Consider the following 21,343-nt stretch of genomic DNA (forward strand, 5'->3'; position numbering starts at 1 on the left):
CACCCAGAGACATGATGGCTGCGGCAGTTATAACAGGTTTTCCTTTCACGGGAAGCAGGAATGCACAGGCTTGTTGACTGGAGATACTCGAAGGAGCGAGAAGGCTGATGGAATTGAGTGGGGCACATCGTGGCACCTTCTATTCATGTTCCGAGAACAGGCTTGGGGTGAACTGGGGTGTTCAAAGAAACGAAGGCCAGTTTAGATATGCTTAGTTTGAACCACCCAAATTTCAGAACATTCAGCTGAATACATCAGTAAGCAATAGAAATATAGGTCTGAACCTTAGCAAAAAGATGAGTCTAGTGCTAACAATTCAGAGTGAACTAAGGTACAAATCGTAGTTGAAGGCATGAGAATGTAAAGAAAAAAAGAGAAAAAAAGATGGCCAAGGATAGAATCTGGGGAAGGAGACATTCAAACATTTGCCAAAATCCAGTCTTGGGGGCTAACCAGTCCCTAAATAACCTAACCTTTGTCTTCGCTCTTCATTCATAATATAGATCCATATATTTACAATAATACATAAGTCATCTTTTTCCTACTAGAATTCCAGATTTTGAAAAGAATATAAATGAGAGCAAGAAAAATTGTCATCTTTAAAATGAAAACTTTTAAAATCTGGTATCTCACTAAATAAGAAGGCAATGGTAGGTAATGATTATACTATCCCCTTTCAAGTCCCTGGAAAAGACAAAATAAAGACTTCCAAGGAAACAGAGAGAAAAGGCATGAACAAAGGCCACCACCAGTGCTCACTTCCCACTGGACTGGAAGTGACACCAAACTACATGCCTGTCTCCACATGATAGTCAGTACTTATCACGTGCTGGGAGTTAGAGAAAGAGCCTGAGTTTGTAAAAGGAAGTAATGATAGTATTTAAGGAAAAGAGAGAGCTCTAGCCCGTTAATTCTCATGCCACAATTATTAGATGTCTCATAAAAGTCCTGGCTAGGGTCACCAATAGCCCCCTTGCTTCTACATCCAGCGGCCTCTCTGCACACCTGACCTGACTCCCTTCGGCTCTCTGGGTGTTCCTCCTTCATGACTTTGGTCGGTTTCTTCCTTCTAGCCACTGTCTCTATGCCTTTCCCAGGTCTGCTTTTCTTTTCACACTTCATGCTCCTCTGGCTGAGGAAGTTACTCTTGACTTTCCTTCAGTCACTCAATCTTCCTCCATACTCAATCAATCACCAAGTCCTGTCAATTTTAGTTCCTAAACATTCCTCAAATCTTATGACTTCTCGCCATCCCAGCTGTTGCCCGTTAGATCTCCAACACACCTCATCTGTTTCTGTAGCAGTCTTCTCACTCAGCTTCTGTCTTCAGCCCGGCAGCTCCATTCCACACCTCCCTGTCCATTCATTCATGTATGCATCCACCCACTCATCCATCCATCCACATTCATCATCCATCCACTCATCCATTATCCATTATCCATCTGCCCATCCATCCATCTGGCGGTCGTATCATAGTCAATGTGTTGCACCTAGAGAGAAGGCTGGCATTTTTTTCCTGCAATGGCTCTTCACTGCTCTTAGATGGAGTACAAACGTCTCAAAGTGATAGACAGTGTTCTTTGTGGTTCATCCTTGCTTACTGTCCTGACCTCATCCCTTGCCACCCTTCTACCCTTGCTCTCCAAGCTCCACACAAGGAATTTATCTCATTCCCAAGCAGGTCGCCCTCTGAGTCTTTCCAGTTCAGTTCTCAGTACAACCCCATTATAAGGTACTGTCTTGACCACCCCCAGACCCTTGTAGTCAGCTATAGGAAGGGAAGGAGCGAGAAAGGAAGGGGAGAGGAAAGACTGGGGAAATAAATCAGATCAGACTAAGGATGTCCTTGAATGTTAAACTAAGAAGTTGACCGCTTTTAAATGAATTACCTAAACCTTATTTATGTAATTTCGTACACCTAAACTGTATTTTCTCCAATAACCAACAGTGTGTAAAAGTAAACATAAACTTTATACAGCACAGTTTTGGTATTAAAGCACATGTTTGTGGAACAATTCCACACATGCAGTGAGGAAGTTCAGTGTTTCTCCAACTAGCTTTTTGACTAGTCTTGGAAGCTTCCCTGGCCGTGATGCAGGCATCATCATCTAAAGATGCACCTGTGGAGAGGAACGAGCAGACAAATAAAAGCAGTGACATCTGTGCCAGATGCTCTTTTACATAACACTTCCTCCAGGGAACACAATGAAGAGAATGCCTGTTACAGACTTTTTTCAACATTTCCACAGCGAAACTCACTTGAATGACCTGACAGTGGTGTGATGCTGAAATGTGGCATTGCCATTGGCAGAGTGTGGATGAATGGTCCCTGTCATAAAGCCCCCTTTGGCTCTATTTGACTCAACCTACACAGCACCCTCACCCCTCTCTCCGTTACTGTGGATGCCCTGCAAAGCTGATCTTCTCCACTTCTTTATCAGTCCATTTTACTCTGATCCCCAAATGTCTGGGAGAATGATTTCATTCCTAACTTCACATCTCTTTTCAAGACTCATTTCAAATTCGGCATGTTCAATAACTCGTTTTAATAATTAATGATGTCAAAAATGGCTAATTCATAGAAAACATTATTTCCATTAACACTAAAGATTCCCCATGGGGCCTGATCCCATTTTTCTAACATGACTCCAGAAAGACATTTCCTGAAGACTCACAAGAACATTTCAGATTCTTCAGGAGAGCTGGGAAACAGTAATGAGTGACAGGAGTAGGGCCAGAGAAAGTCGCATCACAGAGGCCAAGGGAGAGGAGTCCCCAAGAGGGTGTTGCCAATAGGCTGGAAGCTCTAGAGGGGGTCAAACATGATAACTGGAAAGTCTCCATGGAATTGACTACAGCAATACACAGTTAAATTCAACAAAATGTCCTTTCTTGATGTCGAGTTCCAGATTTCTGAGGAGGTGACCAGAACTGTAGGATATCAGCTTCAGTTCCTACCTGCTAAAGATCTCATGGCTGTAAAGTCATTCAATGACAAAACAACTGTCATGCCCACCCCAGCAGCCAAATCTGAAACAATATGAGTGTCAAAACAAATAATAATAGTAATGAATTACAAGCCATTGACTAAAGCGAGAATTAAAAAGTCTGTAGAGATGTAAGTAAATGATAAGTGGGGGAGAAGAGAAAGTTCTTCTGAAAGCAGAATGCCTATGTCTGTTTCTATGTGACATGATACCATATTTTGTCATGCTGTATTGTATTATATCTATAATATATAATAATATCAAAATAAAAGGTATAGAAGAAATGAGAGGGTTAGAATATCACCAATAGATGTTAAAATTGGTGGATAAAAGTTGAATGAAGAACAGAATATTTCTAGTCTCTGTGTATGTCCCCACAAATTACTAATAAAATAGGGTAAAATATAACTTTACAGTAAAGAAACCTGATAGACACCGCCTTAACCAAGTGCTCAAAGCCAGCATCACCAAGACTGGAACAGCCAATGCCAGTGCCTCCTAGAGGAAGAAACACACTCTTCAGTGACGGCCCTGCCCCAAGTTCAGAGCTGGAATCCAATCATTTGGAAGCACCAGGTAAATTCAAATAATGGCCCATCTTCTTCAAAAACAAAAGCCAAGGTCAAGAAAGACCAGGAAATTCCATAGAGTAGTGGTTAGCACATCTACTTTATATGCAGAAAGTCCTGGGTTTGAGCCCCAGTGGAGCTACAGCCCATGCCCCAGGTGTGCCAGGCCCCAGGTGTGCGCCACAAGTGTGTAGGAGGAGATGCCCCGCCTTCAGAGATCCAGTTCTTAAGGGGAGATGGCAACGTCTGTAGGTCAGGGGTGGAAGTTGCGGGGGTGGGGCGGAGGAGAGAGATTAAAAAATAAATTTAAAAAAAAAGAAAGAAAGAAGGACCAGGAAAAGCTGAGGAACTGTTGAGGAGCACTAAAGAGATGTGATGACTAAGTGTAATTCACGGTCCTCGATCAGATTCTGGATAGGAAAAAGAATAGCTATAAATGATGTTATTGAGTCAATTGATAACACTTGAATATTGCCAGCAGTTCTAACACCCTCACTTGTCAAAATAAAGCTTCTGGGCCACACACTGGCTTTTCTGATTCAGAGGGTAGGGGTAGGGCTGAGAATTTGTATTTCTAACAAGTTCTCTGGAGATGCTGATGCTGCTGGCCTCCAGATCTCGCTTGATTAAGAATATAACTGAGTCGATGTTAAATCTCCCAACCTTGATAACTAAATTGCATGTATGTGAAAGAATATCTTGTTCGTAGTAAATACACACTGGGGTAGAGGGACTTGACTTAATCTCAACTTCATCTCACACAGCTCAAAATGTGTGTGGGGCGGGGGCGGGAAGAGAGAGAGACAGGGGCAGGAGGAGAGAGAAATGATGAATAAATGGCACAAAATATAAATGATCGACCTAGCTAAAAGATATTCCTGAAGTTTTTTTTTAAGGCTGAAATTATAAAAAGTAAAAATTTGCCCAAACTACTTTAAAATAAAACATCATCCCTTCTGCAGTGGTGAAAGCTGATCGCTATCATTGACTCCACGAACATAGACTCTAACGTCTACAAGGGAGGCAAAAGAATTTGCTTTGCCTCTCTCACCACTCAGATAAACTGCTCTGTGATACCTGAAGACTTCAGCGAGTCTATAAACCCCTCAATTTGTAAGCAAAGTTGGGCATGTGCACACCTTTTTCTGGAGGGAGGGTAATTAGCTTTTGAACTAAGAGTACGTCACTACAGTACTAAAAAAATTGTTGCACTACAGAAAATACTGTTAAACCTTAGCAAAAATAAAGCCTTTCTTGCGCTCTTAACTCAATTCAGTAAGTCCTGGCTGGAAGGGCTGAAGATGATCTGAGAAGCCACTATTGCAATGTTTACCACCGTCATCCTTTCTGGCTAGTGGGTGCCTGAGCCCTACTAGTTGCTAAATATTTAGAATATCATCCCAGCATGTAGGTTGCCAATTGTGCACCCAAGGAAAGCAAAGGACTTTGTTTCCATACATAAAAGATAGATAAGCAAAGAGTTAATGACAAGTGAACAGACACAGGGTGAGAGGCTGCTGCCTGCCCCCAGTGGAGTCAGGTAGGTCAACAGGATCTGAACTCAATGACGTTTTTCAAAGTCCTTTCTCTGAGGTTATCTCCATCATTTTTTGAAAGGTGAAGGAAGGGATAAACCTACCATTAACACCTCGGCATGCATGTGTCTTTAGGTGGATGCACAGACCAGACTGTTCTGTAATTACCTGGGAAAGAAAGGGAATTCGACTGCCTAAAAGATTTCTTTTCTCCAATAACTCCTGTAATAACCCCAGTGCAGCACATTATAAAGGTGCTCGCAAAACACAAAGCATTTCTATAACCATTTAAAGCATTACACATCATAATGGCTGCCTTTCCTGATGTGGTAGCTGTGGGCACCAGGCTGAAAGAGGGAGCTCATTGGAGCTCCGTTTCCATAATGAGCAACCACTTTGTGCCACGAGAGCCTGGCAGTTTGAAAACAGTTGGAGTGGACACTCGGGAGTGCAAGTTCCTAGTCTAGAGTCGATTTCCACTTTACGCCACCCCCCCAAATAATTATGTAACACCATTAATTACCTGCCCTGTTATTTTGCCGGCAATAAATGAGAAGAGAAATCTACTATTTTTATATGAATAAACTACCTGGTCCCCATTCCCTGTGGCGGGGTAAATTCCACCATTTTTTCTCTGCTACTGATATTAATGAGACACTGAGCAGCTGAAATAGCTTTCTTATTAAACGCAGGAGAAATCTGTAGCAGAAATAGTGGCATATCAAAAATTTGATGTTAACAAAGGCTGCGGGAGAGAGCCCGTGGCCACAAGCCTGGGCCCGAAAATCCAAATAATTTTCTCCTGGGGTCACAACTTCCCAGGAAAGGCGTGTGTAGGGTTCCAAACATCTTACCGTACCCGGGGAAATTTGAGGGTTGTTCTTAAATGGGCCCTCTTCATCATGAGCAACTTTGCTCTTCGAAAATCTAAAGACATCTTTGAACATGTTATTTAAGCCTCATTTTTGATAGCCACCACGGATTACATATCATAGAGTGGTTTTCTTGTCTGTTTGTTTTTGCCTACGCTTTTCTTCAATTTGCTAGATTGATAACAAAAGAAGAAAACCTGAAGTTGAAAAAAACTTTTTTTCCAAAATGTGTCTTTTCCATAATGAGGGGAGAATGCAGGTTTTAGAAAAGTGTGCTTTTAGTGCACAAAAGGGAGCCATTGGCTGGGACACACCACAGTCACTTCAATCGGAAAATGCTGTGGGACCCTAAGAGCAAGCGCTAACTCTGATTCTAGCACTTACTGATGGTGGAACCACAGGCAAGTTCAGGATCTCACTCAGCCTTGATCTCCTTGTCCACAAAATGCAGGTGACAAGAATAGTGCTTCACTAGTTATGTGGATTACAGGAGATAGCATTTAGCAAATTGCCAGGCGGACATTAAACACAATAAATATTAGCTATTGCTTTTTTTTTTAACTGATCACGTATCTCTCCTTTTCTTATTAACTTCAGCCACATTTCTTTCCACAGCTGTGTAAATAAAGCATCCCACAGCAATCAGAAGGCCTTTCTTCCCCCATGATACCCACCTCTGATAGGTTCTCGACTTCCCTTGGTCAAAAAGTCTGATATCTTAACAACTTAGGTTTCCTTTGGGATAAATGAGTTCTTTTTCAAATGCCATTGTAGAGAGCAAGACACTTCTGGGTTCTATGAGTGGTCATTTGGGGGCAGGAGGTGCCCAGAAGGACCAATTCCCAGAGAATAGGTCCCCCCACCCAGCCAGCAGGACTTGAGACAGGGGCCCAGAAGGAAGTGCCCATGGGGGCACTTCTGGGGGGAACTGTGGACACGCAGCTGCCTCACATTCCTTGAGAATTAGAGGATGGAGTTGTTGGGAATGGGAGAGAACTAAAGAAAGAAAGGTGAGAAGCAACATAGACTAAATGCCCCATCTCGCTATCTCATCTGTGCCCAGCCTGTTTTCAACTTGTTCCAAGCCTGTAACCCATCCTTCATATAACTTGCACCATCTTGTGAGGTTTGAGATGAGTTAGTGGAGACCACAGCACACACTAATCACAGAACATTCACCAAGGACCTAATCTGAGAAATCTGCACTGTCCAATATAGTAGCCACCAGCCATGTGTGGCAAATTAAATTGGAATGAATTAAAATTAAAACTTCGGGTCCTCAGTCACACTAGCCACATTTTAAGTGCTCAGCAGCCACATGTAACCTCTGGCTATTGCAGTAGACAGCACACGTAAGAATATTTTCATCCACACAGAAAGATCTATTGGATAGCACTATTATGGATTCATTAAATTACATAAAACAAAATGCGAAATGGTGCACACCTAGAGTGACTAGGGGGTAACAGACAAAATAAAATATGGCAGGCCAAATAATGGTTTATTTCTATTTTTCTCTTCCTTCTTCTTCCTCTCCCAATTCCTCTCCCCTCAGAATTTAATTAGATTTTATTCATAAGTTTATTTCTGTAGGATCAGAAAATAATGGAATATAAAGGGATCTTTTGAGAATCTACCACAAGTCAAGTACTTTCATATACAGTGGATTCTCTTTATTTGTGGTAGTTAGTTGTGCTCTACAAAGTTGCCTTGAAAACTGAATTAGTGAATACTATACCCTTACCACTAGGAGAAATGCAGGGTTAGGTTCCTAGGAGCCCCTGGTCATACAATTTTCATCAACAGATCAATGCATAGCCATGTTTTATGTGTGTTTCTTTTTAAAGATACCCTCACGGTTAATTTTACGTGTCAGCTTGACTGGGTCACGGGTGCCCAGATATTTGGCCAAACATTATTCTAGCTGTGTCTGTGAGGGTTTCTGGTTGAGATTATCATTTGAATCAATGGACTCAATAAAGCAGACTGCCATCCCCAGTGTGGTTGGGCCTCATTCAGTTAGATGAACAGAACAAAAAGGCTGGCAAAGAGGGAACTCCTGTCTGACTACTGAGCTGGGATGTTGGTCTTTTCCAGCCTTCAAATGAGAACTGAAACACTGGCTCTTCTGGGTCTCAAGTGGCCAACTACAGTGCTTGGGACTCTTGGCCTCCATAATCGCATCAGCAAATTCCCTATAATAAAATTTTATGTATATATACACATTCACCCTGTTGGTTCTGACTACTTCAGGCCTTATTTAGTATATACTATTGATTCATTAACATGGAATTCACAGCCAGTATAACTCTATAACTAATGACTTAACGAAGCTTATTTGTATTTTCTCTGTAAGGCACATCACAGCCTTCTTATGCTTAGGAACTCTACACAGCACTTTAGCACTATGCTTAGAGAACAATTTAAATGACTAAGTCACCAACAAAATTCACAAACATGTGAAAAACATGGCACTAAATAGATGAACAAAAGGGCTTTTGCTTACAGTATGAGAACTGAACCAAGAAGGCTGAGCATGCCTTGCTCAGCCTCAGCTGGGAACGTGAGTGTTGTTGGGAGACAAATTTTTCATCACACTCCTATGTTTGTGAATGACCATGAAATCTCTACGAATACTGACTCTAGATTTACAAAGTAATTTTAGTGAGTGGGTGAATTTGCAAATACAGAATCCCGAAATGATGAGGATCAACTGTGTACTACCTAACGTCCCTAAAAGGCAATTCATAATAGGTGCTGAGTCCAAGCTCTGGTCTACTTGAATCCCAAATCCATGCTATTTCTAGCAACCATGCCTCCTCTACAGACCACTGCTATGTTTCAAAGCATTGTTCTTGGATCCTCCAAGTAAACCTATGAAGTATGCAGAGCAGATGTCATTATTCACATTTTTTAAATGAGAAAACCAAAATCAATGATATGAAATCACTTTCCTAAACACAAAATGGCTGAGTTAAGGAAGTAACTCAGATGTTATTTCCACTCTACCCTGATTCTTCCTTTAAAAATATGTCACTGCTACTGTGATTCATTCATCCATTCAGTACCACCATTGAGCACCTACTATGTTCCCAGTACCTATACCAGGTGATGAGACTCTCACTGGACTAACAAAGACCTTGCCTTCTCCTCACTCATTTTGCAGTCTTGGAGAAATAAGCAAGAAAACAGGAAATTGCAATCCCTTGTGATAAGTTCTCTAATAGTGTGCTCCAAGAGGACATAAATACTACCAGATTTGATGACGGCCAAAATCAGCATCTGAAAATTTTCAGGTGCAAAGATGAGAATGGATCTCCCAGAACATAGCCATGCTGTATGGAGCACAGTTCTGTAAACCTCCTTTGCATCTGTTTGCTGTCAGGAGGGACATATATGGAGAGGGAAAGAGATCCCTTCACAGTAGCCTGATCCATCTCATCAGCTATGGCAATTAATGGGATGACACGTAGAGCTACCCTAATATTGGGATGACACGTAGAGCTACCCTAATATTGACCAGAAGCTATATCTCTTCTAGCTTTTATAATTCATTCATTTTTGCTACCAAAAATGTCTCATTGTATTTATACTCATGAGGTTTAAGATAAAAAGAAATGAAAAGAGATCTGCCATCCTCTCTGCTCTATGGGGTCTGGCAACAAGAACATCATCTTAAAAACTCCCTTCATGGCCATCGGCTGAGGGGCCTCAGGCCCTGGGAGCAGCTTCCTCCTACAAATGTCAAGCACCTCTTTGCACGGGGTCCTGATTTACTTTCCCACCCCTAGAGAGCAGGTTCCATGCTACATACTCCTCTGCAGCACAGTAGAGACTGACCCCGCCCACAAAGGAAGAATCCTCTACCTGAATGCTCTCATCTTCCTTCACATGTACAACAATCATTCTCCATAGGAAAATGTCTGACTGGACACTGTTTATATTGGCAGGGAAAGTTAAGTGGCATGGTAAGCAAATCTTCTAAGTGTTTTTGTTGTCCTCTTCCATCGATTCGTAATTACTCTTAATTTCTTTCCATCTTACCACCTCAAGCCTTCTGATTACCGCAACTGCCAAACCAATGTATAACAGGACAATGCTCCTCAGAGAAATTGCTGAAAGCACAGGAAAGAAGCGATTGTGATTTATTTGTGTGTGAACCTCCTGTCTTTCCCTCAAGTGATCCTAAACACTCTTACCTGCTCTTTCTTAAGAAAGGATAGTAATTGGTTTATTTTTCATTGCTATGTCAGAGTTTGGAACATAATTTTTAGCAATTTATTTATTTCACCAAATTATATTTAAAAATTGGAGATTCTGTGGGATATTTCATTCATCCTGTTTTCAATTCGTTTCCATTGCTCACAAATCTCATGGTTAATCAATCTATCCATGGAAATTCTAGAATTTTCCTTAATGCCTTGCTTGTACATCCTCTTGCTGACATGAATAAAAGGTATACATTACAGACTGAAAAGTATGAACACTCTTGAAAATTTTTTTGACTACAAAGTCTTTCATAGATAACATTCTCCTCAAAATTCTAGTCACTCTCCCCCTAGTATGAAATGACTTTCTATAAGAAACACCCAGTTATGACTACAGCGCATTTCTCTCTGTCACATTCATCTCCTCTATTTGAAATCATTAGTCTCATGCTTCCTAGTTGTTTACTTTTATCCCTGGAAAGCAACAAGCAACAAGCATGAATGCAAACTAGTAAATATTGATCAAGCACCTCCTGTGAGTAGGGGACTGGGTTCAAAGCAGTGGCAGATTGCAGTCTATTCCAAATGTCTGGCATTTGTCTACATGCTAATTTATGCATTTGAAGGAGATTTCCAAACATTTGCTCAAGCCTGGTGTTCACTGTGGCATTTTCAGAATTTGTTACTAAATGGTGACTTCTGATGATTTTCGTTCAACAAAAGCCATTGTTGCAAACCTGGCTAACTTGAAAAGCTCTGAGATGAATGGTTTGGACTTGGAGAATCCATGTTGATCACATCCAGTTCTACCATCTGTAATTGTGTGTCACGCTGGGTTAGTTAGGGAGCACCTCCCAGCCTTGGTTTCTTTGTAAAATGCAGAAATCAAAACCTGCTTCCTAAAGCATTCGTGAAGGCATTAGTTAAATAACTAACCTATGCCACAGGCACTAAATTGTTCCCTGAGGGCACAGCTGCTTTCAGGAGAGCACAGCCCCCCTGCTGCATGGAAGGTTTTTTGGGTCTACAAAGCGTTGGAGAGTTGGCCTGACGACTTGAGATTGGGGCCTGGAGAGAGATAATGAGAGGAGCTTTGGAGCTGGACATGCAGCAAGGAGGTCAACACTGAGGCTGGGCATGCATTGGCTGACACAGCCTGGTATGGGGACATGGCAGAATGGATGGAGAATTTCTGGCCCTAACCTGGATGTTCAGGTATTCGTGCTGTGCAGCATAAAGCCCTCATTCTCCTCAAACCCTCTGGACAGTGTCCACACTCTGAGAGCCTGTGAGCACTTTGTTTCACAGCCTTTATGGAAATGAGCTGGTTCTCCTGCTGGGCCCATGAGCACCGGATCTGGGACAATGTAAGAGAGGCCCTGAGAGTAACTGAACAGACCTCTGCAGGGCCAGGAACCCACAACAGAGACCTGGAAGTGGGTGGGATGGATTAACTCTGTGTAGGTATGAAAAAATAGAAACTATGCTTACTTCTGAGAGTTCTGAGTGCCATTTGAATGTGCTTAGCAGAGCTCCTGGAACATATTAGGTAGACAACCTATTTTACTTGATGGGCTTGAATAAAGCAAATTCTTAGAAGATCCTCACTGCCTTCAGCTACGCAGATGCCACCACAATCCAGGCTCTGGGCTGATCCCCATCTAACTCGTTCTATTACTGCATAGAATAGATCACCATCTTCAGCCCTATGCCCCCAGTCCTATTAAATAGGCTGGGGATATATGAAATATTGGGAAAGCACCTTTGCCAATAAGATATGTGATAAAGTTTAATCCACTCTAAACAGAGGCTTTGATGCATGCACCCAACAGTAAGGAGTCATACAGACTCCTGAGAAGCAGCCTCAACCCCGAAGTCCACAGACCTGCTCCCCTCTACATCCCAGGCTTTCAATCCTTTGCTTGGGTGCCTGACACCTTGTCCAGCCACCAGAACTTCCGAGCACTTCACCCTGGCCAGGCATTCTGGAATGCCACTGGGACCCCCGGCTCAGCTCTGCCTCGGTCTCCCCTCCTCACTGCCTGGGCACAAGGACCACAGTCCCCCTTTCCCTGGCAAAGTCCCTTTTGTCTTTACCCCTTGCCCTGGATTTTCAGAGTCCTTTCCCCTCCATCATTCATCCCTGCATCACAGAAGTATTACATGAGCTAAGGCCAAGTGCAGAATCCCCCGAGAAAAAGTGGCTAGAACTTGTCCAAAGTTCTTGAGCAATTACCACCTGTCTCCCCACTCTCAAAGCACACACACACACACACACACACACACACACACACACACACACCCCATCTGGCTCCTGGTGAGCTTGAACCCAAGCCCCACCCTCACCCTGGATTTCTCCCAGTACGGCTATGAAAAAGAGATGGAAATTCTTCACTCCATTAGAAATTGCAGAGCTCCCATTATAGAAGTTGAGTCATAAATACAAATTGTATGTTTTGTGCACGTTAAGTGAATCTCACGAGCCTTTGTCAAGTGAAGCTCGTGGAGATATTTGGGCCAGAACTGATGGTAATGGCTGTGTCCTGTTCCTTCAGGGTGAGGGCACACAGGAGAGTGACCACATTTCCCGGGGGGGTCAGGCTATCAGCTGGCGCCACTCACATGCAGGGACACAATCCCCAGGGAAGAAGTCACTGTCCCTCTTTCCTAGTGACACTGCAGATCAGAGGGACCAGCCATCTGAGAAACTCACCACCACTGAGTGCAGGAAGATGATACAACAGATCCCAGCTATTATCATTATGTAGGTATGTAACATGTAATTAATTACATAACAGTACAATAAAGGTAGGAAATGAAGAATCACAGTCCTACTCACATTCCTCCTGAGGACTTGAACATGAATGGAAGCAAACTGACAGACCAGGTCTGTCCTCAGACTCCGGCTTCGAAGCACGGTAGCTGTGTCAGACTCCAGGGGTGCCACTGAGACGCGAGCCGGTTCGCTGATGGAATGCAGACGCACGGAGGCCCGCGATGGCCTCGCCACCCTGCTTTTCCACACCTCTTCCTTCTGTCAGTATTGGATTGCAAACTGGCCCCATACATACAGAGGACAAGGGGAGACAGAAGAGGCAGGCCGCTCCAGATGCGTAGGTGGCAGGTGTAAAAGCAAGGAACTTACATAGAATGCTTTGTCGTGGGCAGCCACGGGACATGTAGATCTCTGAACCTGCCTGCCAGAATCTTAAAAGTCGATAGAGAAGCCATAACTGGTTCAGTTCTGTTCCAGATGGTCACCAGAACAGATTACTCTCAAGGCTGCATCTTTGAAACAGCTCCCCCTGCAGGCACGGTGGACAGAACACACATTGCTAGGACAGGAAGTGGGGTGAGGAGCCTCAAATCATCCAGGTCCACCTCGTGGGATGGTGACATCCCTCCTCCAACAGTCGCAACATCTTTTACCTTTAGCATCCATTCACTGTGACCTCACAGCTCTTATTGCAGAGGTATGACATATAAATCACACAAATGTATAAATGACTAGTATAAATGACTAGTAAGGCTGATACCTAGTGGCAGTGTGTGCCAAAGGAGTAAAGCTCTAAGTGTGGAATTCATTTCAGTTCTCAACAAAAAGGTGAGAGGGACATTTTTCTTCTGGCTTAGGTTAGGAGAGCTTCTCCCATTCTTAAATTTTGCCAGATAGGAAAGTATTCTCACTAGAAAAGACACATCAGGGACAGTCAGCAGGCATGCACTCAGGACCAGCAGTTCAAAAAATCCTGGCCAAAGATGATTCAAATAGAATATCTGCTTATTAACATTCTAACGAATTTGGGGATTTTTCTTATTTTTCTCATGTGAAAGCAAAAAGATTTCAGGCCAAAAATTTCCTCTAGATGTGATAGACTATATGCAGAGAGAAAAAAGACTGGGAAAATCGCACCAGACATTAAGAACAGTTGCCTTTGGGTAAATTTTATTATTTTTCTAGTATTTTTTTTAAATTTGCTTTAATGGGCTTATATTACTTATATAAAGAAAAATAAACTTTCAAAATTGAATGATTATTGGGTAGATTTTATACGGGCAACAAAAAATTGTAATGGCAATTTCAAAGCATATAGAAACCATAAGGTAATACCTGTCTTAAAAAAAAAAAAAAGACAATGAAACTGTGATTTTATTTTTGTCACTCAAGTTCCAACTTACATTGTGCTACGTTGCTAATCCTATTTGAACAAATTTGACTAAACGAATACCCTATGCTGTCAAGATAACTTTATTAACTATGTATTTGAGAATATCTTGGCAGGAACTTTTCAGAACTTTTAAGAACATGGTTTTGTGAGGGCAGCCCATGACTGCTCCCTCCTGTGATGGGAAGGGAGGGGGCTTCCCCATCACTCTCTGGGCCCCTCAGCCCTGCCTACTTCTTTACTGAGGATTCTCTCATTTATCCCCTTTTGAATGTGTGCCATGTGTCTCCTGCTGGGATCCTGTCCTTAAAAATGTGCATAATATGTTAGAACAGCAATACTTGAGACACTTGTAATAATAAATTGACATATATTGGGAGAGTATGCAAATCCTTTTCTATGCAGAAACTGCAGCTCCAAATCACCCCTTCTCAATTAGTATTATTGCAAGTGCCCTTCTGAAAGTTTCTTGCCTATCCAGGTAACCTTGAAAGTTTCGAAGTATTTATAGGTAAGAATATACAAAGGGGCACACATGGATGACCTGGTATTCAGAGAAGAGCTGGAGAAGATCTTGCTTCCCCATACCCTCCAGGTGACCTTCCCAACATCCAAGAGGCCTGGATCTCCTCAGCCTCCACCCTTCATGTGAATTCCACCCCAGTGAGGAGGAGTCCCTGCAGTCCAGCTAGCATCGCAGGCCGAGCACAGAGTATTGCTCAAAATTAATAAGGCGGCACCATTCTCTTCTCTCAGATACTGGTCACAGAGCACCCATTTCTCATTTCTTGAGGAAAGCATTTTTTAGAGCCTCCTCAATAACAGAACCTGGCTCCTTGGAGGACAGGAACTAGGTATGTGAACTCTGCTGGTGCCAGGGCAGAAGCAGAAACCAGACAAGCTTTGTGAAGTGTGAATGCTGCATTTCTGGTCAGAGACAAAGAGCACACAGGTCCTAAGGTGGCTGCTCTGAAGGGGCGCGTAGTCGGTGGCATTCAAGAGCACTTCATCCTAACATAAAATGAGATGGATGTGAGGGGCTATCCTGGAGGTCCGGCCGCCCCCCTCCCCCCACCCCCGTCTGTTTTAAAGTGAGTTAGGATACCAGGCCCTTTACAAAACTAAGGGGAAAGATGATGGTTCTGGGAGAACTTTTGCTTTGTATGTAATGCTACATCCTAAATATAGTTGATCTCCTTGCAAGGGAAGGGTGAAAGATTTCAAGTTAATTATCTTCTGTTTGTAAGGTCTGTTTGTGCCCAGGGTAGAAAACAAAATGTTTTGTCCCTTTCAAAAGAGAGTAATTTGTGTCTTCCTGAACATCAAATGTTCTGGTGATGATTGTGTAGCTTATTGCTTCAAGATGCTGTTTGTTCTACATCTCAGCCTTAATGATTTGACCACCATAAATCTAAACACTAACTCCAGTTTCTTTTTACCTAAGCATTTCAGAGAAATGCATTTTGGAAGACAGATTTTCAACAGTAATCAGTTCAGATATTCTTCCCTTCTCGGAAATCCAACAAATTCTCAGATTAAGGAATTCATTCACATCAAAGAGTCAGATTGATTACCATATTTCAGCAAATCTAAGCTATTACAATAGCGATATCCTGATTTCAAAAATATTAAAATGTAAAAACATTCATGCTAGTATTGATGAGCTACAACAATAATAGCCAACAATTATTGAGAGCTTAGCATGTGCTAACTGTGATTCTAAGCACTTTAGATGTATTAGTTCATTTAAACCTCATTACAAGCCTATGTTTTGATCTTATTGTTGTTCCAATTTCATAGATGCATAAAGCCAGTTTCAGAAAGGTGAAAGTGCCAGAGCCAGGATGTACCTAGGCAGTCGAACTCCAGAGTCTTACACCCATTGTTTACCTGTCAGTTATTCCTGCTTTCAGCTGAAGGGATTTACACCCTCTATGGGCAGTGTTATGTTTAAATGCCAGCATCTAGTTAAGGTTCAACAAAGTTCAATTGTTTGCTAAATGAAACAAATACCATTTTAAAGATGAATAGCATTTAATGAGAATAGTAGTTGCCAAAAGTAAATAGCCATAATATTAAGACCTCATTCCCCAAGAGAGATGCAGCCCATGGGTTCTATGATGTGACCCATTTTCTACTGAATTGCACTGCTGAGGAGATCACTACTTACCCCATCCTTAGAACAAGGCAGAGGGCGATTCCTGCTCTGGCTACCAACTCCTCCCTAAGTCACCCTCACTCCAATGGACAGTGACCAAAGGAACCTACCCACTCAGATTTGACCCTCATACCACACTATAGCTGCCAGGCCCTCAGAATTCCCTGGCAGATGGATGCAAGCTCCCTTCCTGGGCCTACATGGACTCTTTCAGCGACTCATCTCCCTCCCCAAAGAGGGATTAAGACACAGCTGCTCATGGGGTGCAGACATAGCTGAGATTCACGAGACAGGAATGGGTAGTGGCAGTAGCTCTGGAGCCAATTTGTCTGAACCTACCAGGTTCCAGGGCCAAGTCCCCAAAGGTGTGAATTCTACATTTAAATTAGGCTTCTACATTATCATGGAGACACTTTCATCTAGATAGGAGGCAGCACCTACATTTGTTAGTTTGATTTGTAACTGAAATATTGATACTTGGGTCTCTATTTATACTCTTGCTCTGGGCTTACACATATTAGGGATGAGAATGCAAATCTGCATGATTTGGAGTTTGACTGTTTGTATGTTGGGTGTGTGTTCCTTGAAAATAACAATGTGAGGATTTAGATGCCCCCAGGAACCAGTATAAATAACCCCTTTGTTTTCAGCTGAAGGACATATGGCCCGGAGAAGTAGCTAGTGTCAGGAACGGAAAAGATGGGGAGGGGAGGTCAAATAATCAAAAACTCCCAAAGAAGGAAAATGATACATTTATATGCAAAAGTAATAAACCAGTTTTAAAGAATTAAAATGACCCAGGGTAAGGGACTATTATGCCTCCAGATACTGCATACTGCACTATATTCACTTAATGCCCAATGTTGTTAATTGTGGACACTGTTAAGTTTCCCTTAATTATTTTTCCTTTAAATTTATATTTTCAAATCTTCATTTCAAATTAAAGCTTAATAGCAAAAATGTTTCCTAGCAGGACTCAACTATAATTATTTCAATAAAACCAATTGGATAGATGGTACGTGCTACAAAATGTATCCATCTTCGTCAATATTGATAATATTGAGAAAAGAATGAAAATTAACTCTAATAATAATCCTAACCATTGTCTCCAGAAATAAGCACACTTATAAGTCCCTAAACATCAGTTATAAAAGATATTGAAACCATGATGTAGAAAATAAATATTATCCATGTTGGAAATGCACACTAGATATTTCTAGAATGATTTTTAAAAATCTTCTAATTGAATGCTTTCTCCCAGGGACCAGGAATTTTGATATAACAATTATATCCTGAAATATTTAACTTTTCCAAAAAAAAAAAAGAAACAATATTTTGAGAATTGATCCACTACCTTCCAAAAAATGCTAGTCATTTTTTTTTCACTTTTGAGATAAAACATCCAAGAAACCTGAAGGATATCATTCTTAGTAGATATCCTTCACCGAGGCAAAACTAAAACTGGGATAAAATAGATAATTGCATATTTTCAGGTTTGTCTTTCAGTAGTTTGTAATTTTTCAGAAATAGCTGGAGGAAGATTCAGCCATTAGGTTCATGAAATGTGTGCTTGAGGTGAGAACACAAAATAAAGTGAGATTTGTAGATCTTATGTGTCAGCAGTGTATAAGAAGCAACCATCTGTAAATAAGCTCTTAATTTTCAACAGCACAAGGAAATCTTCAAAGTCATGACAGGCTTTGTACCAGATCTTTGACCTTTAGAGATATAATTTGCATAGAGCAATAGAAAAGTATTTAACCTAAGCCCTTAAAGTTTCAGAGATGAAAAGGTCAAGAAGTGCAGATTAAAACAGAAAAAGAAAAATGAAAGAAACACCATCATGCAATTTTTGACAGATAATTACTGCATAATGTTCTTTGAAATTGCTGACATTGGCTGTTGGCATTAAAAAAAAAAAAAAAACTACGTATTTTGTACCCAATTTTTATATCTAACCCTTTTCTAATAGTCAAAGTCATTAGTTTTAATCTACATTCTGATTCTTTAAAAAATAAAAATAAAAATACTCATTCAAACATCCCTGTTACATACTTAACAAACTTCCTTGTCTTGTAGAAAAGCAAGTCTGGCCAAGGTAACCACAAATCAGTTGATAATCAAGTATTAAAAGGTTTAAATAATGTTACTGGGAAAATAGAGGCCCGTAAAAATAAATAATGAAACGCCTTTAGACTTCATTGACATTCACCTTAGCACAAATCCACGTTATTTGCCTTCTCATTTACAGGATCAGTTCACCTTGTGTTAGGCAACATTAGTAAGATAAGATGAGTTGCAGTGGAACAGTTTAATGTTTCCCTCTGCAGTTTTTTACCCCTTTTTGTTTATTCCTCCCTCCTCTTCCTTGAGAGTCAATTCTACATTTCAAATAAAAATCATCAGAGAAAACTAAGTCAATCTCACATCTACCAGAAGCTCCATGATTTGATCCACTCAAGTATGGTGTCACACACCAGGAGAAGCACTTACTCAAATCCATGGGTGCTGATCTAGGTCGCCTGCACGGGGTGAGAGGAGAGTAACTGCCTGCGTTCTACAAGCTTGCTGTGGCGGGGAGTCAGCCTCCCTCTCTTCGTGGAAACCAAAGAAGCTGCTGACACCTACATTGGTCTCAACAGCAGGCACGAGTCAGGAGCCTTGAGGTGGCGGTGGACACTCACTCAGCCCTAATGGGCCTATAGGCTGGAAACCAAAAACTTGGTGTCACCATACAAGGTGAGATGAACACAGTGTTGCTATGATACATGAGCTGGGGTGATCCTGGTGGAGCTGGCATAATCTAGAGCAGGGAGCTCAACGAGCATTTGGAGGGTTTACTGAGACAGGTTTCTGTGCCTTATCTGAGAAAGCTCTAGAGTAAGACCCTGCCTTGTTGGTGTGTCTACACCTCCGGAGTCCCTGAGACATTCATTTTTACTAACTTCTCTCACCCTGTCCACCCTGGGAGACCCAAATCCTCAGAAAGAAAAGAACGTTCCTCTTCCAACAGAGACAGACAACACCTCTGGGGTTTGGGGCTGCCACAGGGGCCTAAGTAAGGAGGACTAGGGTCTCTGCATCACCAACCCGAGGCTGAAACCAGAGCAGGGACAGGAGTGTGGGCTCAGCGCAGATGAATAAGAACTGATCTCAGTGATCGGCAGAGAGCGGGAGAGAACGCCTTCGCATTCTTCTCTAAGCCATTACAAATTTTATGGACAACACTATACATCCAGCGTAACTAGTGGAAGATCTTCTTTCCATGGTGACACCCAGTCTTTGATTCCAGTCTAAAAGCCCGCTTCGGTGGAAAGTCCACCACACTCCCAAATGCACCCTGTCATGTGCTGTGGGGCTGATGGAAGGGGCTGTGTTGGGACCAGTTGTGAATGTGGATGCCATCCCGTGTAACAGCTTATGCCATGACGTCATTCACTACCGAGAATGAAATGCAGGAAAAAAAAAATGCACTTGGATGTCCGAAGTAAGAGACAGTAAGTATAACTTGCTTTTCTCTTTTTTAAATAACAGGAGAGAAAAATCAGACACAAGACCAGAGTCCCAAGCACCAATGTTCTCCTTTCCAAGCATCTGCCCTCCAACTGGGCTCCCCTCTTGGGACTGTTGAATCCCCATAATCACCCAACAGAAACCCTCCTTTTACCACACACATCTCAGGTGTAATAAAGCAAAGCCAATGAATGTCAAAACAGGAATTATTAAAAGGAGAACTTTTCATCGAGACCACCAAATAGTTAAAACGAAGAAAATTATAACTTTCAGGTTGAAAATGGGCTGTGATACTTGATCAATGGTTTCCATAATGAATAAACTCTATTTTTCATCATTTTTTTTCCACAGTAAAAATACTCCAAGAACTTTTCTTTGTCATTTCCTTTACGTGAAGTTGAAAGCTAATTCTTTGACAATTAGCAATCTTTTCTTTCACATCGAGTCAACTTTAGCATAAGAATAAAGCCACCATGCAATGCAGCTCTGTCAGTGGGAGAAAGTAGAAGGAACTTGTCAAGAGGTTTTCTGACAAAGTGTATAGTGAAAGCCAAAAGAATCCTGGCTTTCCCCCACCCCCCAAAATGAATGTGAAAACAGATTTAAAACTCAAAATTTATTAAGGTGCTCATGATATTGAAAAGCACAGAAGACTAACTGCAGCAGAGTAAAATACATACAATTAGAATTCTCGTTTTGAAAGACTTCAATGCAAGTCATATTTGTTAGAGTTGAAAACACATAGAGGTATGTTAAGTAAAGCATAAAAACATAACTCATGTAAACTAATTGGATAATGACATATATTACCTCGACTGTCAGCTTCCACTGTGCCTTAAAAAGTTCCTTTTGTTAAGCACACAATTTCATTGTTAAAATACCAGAACAACACAAAAATACCTGTTAGCCAGCATTAAACCTAGCACACATCCCTGCCACATCTGAGTGCAAATAAACACTGCTATTCTCTCATTTTGTTTTCCAATCGTTTCCATAGGGTAGATTCACTGTTTATTGATTCAGCTTCCCTGAAACTGTCAAAGTTTAGTAGTTTAAAATTGCACACTGTGGTATTCATTTCAATTTCTCCATTCTTCAGTTCTGAACCAAGAATGGACTTTGCAGAACCCTTAGGCTAAGCCAGAAAAATACCCATTATTTTGCAGGACCCTCGCATAAAAAGGTAATCCTGAGTGAAACTACCAGTGGACATAAAAGGACCGTTGTCCACCAAACAATCAAATCCAGCGAGAATGACATTATTCTGACCAGCGTCAACACTGCTTACACCATCCTATAAAATTCTCAGCATTCAAAAGCGTTTTTTCCTTTTTT

Source organism: Pteropus medius, unplaced genomic scaffold (genome assembly GCF_902729225.1).
Source record: "Pteropus medius unplaced genomic scaffold, Ma_sr-lr_union100, whole genome shotgun sequence".
NCBI lineage: Eukaryota > Metazoa > Chordata > Mammalia > Chiroptera > Pteropodidae > Pteropus > Pteropus medius.